Here is a 3192-nt window from a genome sequence, read left to right on the forward strand (position 1 = left end):
TCAACCTCAATTCCTTTTTTAGAAACAATGTGGCCTAAGACTACGCCAGAAGATACCATGAAGTGGCATTTCTCCCAATTGAGTACAAGTCCTTTCTCAATGCATCGTTTTAAAACAACTTCAAGATGAAGAAGACACGTCTCAAAGGAGTTTCCAAAAACGGGTAGGTCATCCATGAATACTTCCATTGATTTTTCAATCATGTCACTAAAGATGCTCATCATGCATCTTTGGAAGGTAGCTGGTGCATTACACAAGCCAAATGGCATACGCAGGAAAGTGAAAGTGCCAAAGGGACAAGTGAAAGTGGTCTTATCTTGATCCTCTAATGCAATCTCAATTTGATAATAGCCAGAATAGCCATCAAGAAAGCAATAGAATGGATGACTAGCTACACGTTCAAGGATTTGATCAATGAATGGGAGTGGAAAATGATCTTTGCGGGAGGCGGCATTTAATTTTCTATAATCGATGCACATGTGCCACCCTGTCACCGTTTTTGTGGGGACAAGGACCCCTTTTTCATTTTGGATCACGGTGACACCAAACTTCTTGGGCACAACTTGAGTTGGACTGACCCACTTGCTATCATCTACGGGGTAAATAATACCAGCGTCTAGCAATTTCAAACTTCATTTTTTACAACTTCCTTCATTGTGGGGTTCAGTCGCCTTTGAGGGTCTCTTCGAGGGATGGCTTCGTCCTCCAGATTGATTCGATGGGAGCAAATTAAATGGCTAATACCTTTGATATCAGCAAGCGTCCAATCTATCGCAGATTTATGCGTTCGTAGTAGCTCGAGTAACTGCAATTCTTGAGAATTTTGAAGGTTGGACGAGATGATAACTGGAAAGGTTTCACCATCTCCCAAGAAGGCATGTTTCAAACCCTCGGGAAGTTGGGTCAATTGAACAATTAGAACCTCTTCGGCTGAAGTTTTTGGCTGTGCCCTCTCACGAGGTAGCTCTTCAAAGTGATGTTGCCAAAACTGAGTCCTTATATTGCGTGAGTCTATGCGATCTGATACTGCAAGAGTAGACTCAATAGAACTGGGACTTTCATTGCCTGACATAAGGAAGAGTTCATCAAGATTATCAAAGTTGCTTCGCAATTGAACCTCCTCAGTAATTATAGTGTCAATCATGAATGTTTGATAACATTCATCATCTTCTCGGGGTTGTTTCCCGATGTGGAAGATATTGACTTCAAGAGTCATGTTTCCAAACGATATCTTCATTATACCATTACGAAAATTGATCAAAGCATTTGTTGTAGCAAGGAATGGTCTTCCGATGATAATAGGAATTTTACACTCCATGTTTACCACAGATTGGGTATCAAGAATAAGAAAGTCCACGGGGTAATAGAAATTTTCAATTTGAACTAAAACATGCTCAACAATACCCCTAGGCTTTTTGGTGGAGTGGTCAGCAAGCTGTAGCACAACAGATGTTGGCTTCATTTCTCCAAGACCGAGTTGCGAGTATACAGAGTAAGGCATGAGATTTACACTCGCGCCAAGAGCAAGTAAGGCTTGACTGATTTCATGTGTCCCAATTTGGCAAGAAATGGTGGGACAACCGAGATCTTTGTATTTTGGCGGTGCCTTTTGTTCAATCACCGCACTCACTTGCTCGATCAAGAAAGCAGTCTTCTTGACATGGTGCTTCCTTTTTGCAGTGCATAGATCCTTGATGATTTTGGCATAAGCGGGCACTTGTTTAATGATGTGAAGCAAAGGAAGTATAATCTTCACTTATGTTAAGTGCTCAAGGAGTTCAGCTCGGTTATTAGGAAGTTTCCCAACAGGTTTCAAAGCCTGGGGAAATGGTACTTTTGGAGAGGCATTGAGTGGTGGATTTTCTGGAGTAACTTTTGGAATACTAGGAGAGTTGGATTTTATAGGTGGGTCTTGCAAAGTTTTACCGCTTCTCGTCGTGATGGCATTCACTTCCTTGACATTTTGATCATTAGAATTTGAAGATTGGGCCATATGTTGGGCTTGCACATTGAATTTTGGTTGGGAAGGAAGTTTTCCTTTTTCCGAAATGGCCAAGGATTCAGTCAATTTTGAGAATTGACATTTTATTTCCTTGATTTCTTCCATCATTTGGCGATTTAGTTTGGATTGTTCCTCTATGAATGCATGAAGAGTATTTTCGAGATAATTTCGTTGTGGATGAGCATTGTATTGAGGTGTAGAATACGCCTTTGATGGTTGAACTTGTTGCTCATTGAACTTGTTGCTCATTTCTCCATTGGCCTCCAAACGATTGAGCTTGGTTGAAATCTCTCCAACTGAAATTTGGGTGGTTTCTCCAACCGGGGTTGTATGTATGGGAGAATGGCTTGTTATATGCCCCTAAGGCATTGCATTGCTCCTCATAAACCCCCCTCATTTCATTCAAAGCTAAGCAGTCCTTAGCTAAATGATCCGTCCCTCCACAAACAAAACAAGGTTCTTGCGGTTCCGCTTGAGCGATCATGTGCGATTTTGGGCCATTTTTTGTCATTAAGGCCTCAAACTGCTTTTTCAAAGCTTCAATTTGGGCCTTAACACTATCCTCTTCTCGAAGTTGATAGATCCCAGATGGTTTGTGTCGGTTGGTGCTGTCAGTAGCACTTGGACCAGTCCAGGTGTGGGACTTTTTCGCAGTTTCTTCGAGATATTCAAGAGCATCGTCTGGCTCTTTTTCGAGGAATTCACCATTGCATAGCATTTCTACAAACTGGCGCTTACGACTCGTGAGGCCTTCATAGAAGAAACTGACCAAACGCCAGTTCTCATAGCCATGGTGCGGGCACTGATTTAACAGATCTTTGAATCTTTCCCAGACTTGATAGAACGTTTCATTGTCCTTTTGGGAAAATGTGGAAATCTGTCATTTTAGACTATTGGTCTTATGGCTGGGGAAGTGTTTCAGAAAGAAAGATTTGGTCATCTCCTCCCATGTTCCAATAGACCTAGGTCTCAAGGAGTATAACTAGCTTTTGGCTTTGTCCTTCAAGGAGAAAGGGAAGAACTTTAGTCGCACAACATCGACATTTTTGGCTCAGTTATAGAACGTGGCTACTACCTCCTTGAATTCTCTAATATGCACGTATGGGCTTTCATTTTCCATTCCATGAAATGTGGGCAAGAGTTGAATCATGTCAGGTTTAAAGTCTAATGCGGGCATATTAGGAGGGAAG

At 41.7% G+C, this 3192-nt stretch overlaps 1 non-coding gene across 1 annotated transcript; it reads left to right on the plus strand.

The window, feature by feature from the left end:
• The first annotated feature begins 2787 nt into the window (after window positions 1–2787).
• LOC133813003 (small nucleolar RNA R71) lies at window positions 2788–2894 on the plus strand. Its single transcript, XR_009884055.1, has one exon. It is a non-coding gene; the product is annotated as a small nucleolar RNA R71 (small nucleolar RNA).
• The last annotated feature ends 298 nt before the right edge of the window (window positions 2895–3192 follow it).

This window comes from Humulus lupulus, chromosome 1 (assembly GCF_963169125.1).
Source record: "Humulus lupulus chromosome 1, drHumLupu1.1, whole genome shotgun sequence".
Classification (NCBI taxonomy): Eukaryota; Viridiplantae; Streptophyta; class Magnoliopsida; order Rosales; family Cannabaceae; genus Humulus; species Humulus lupulus.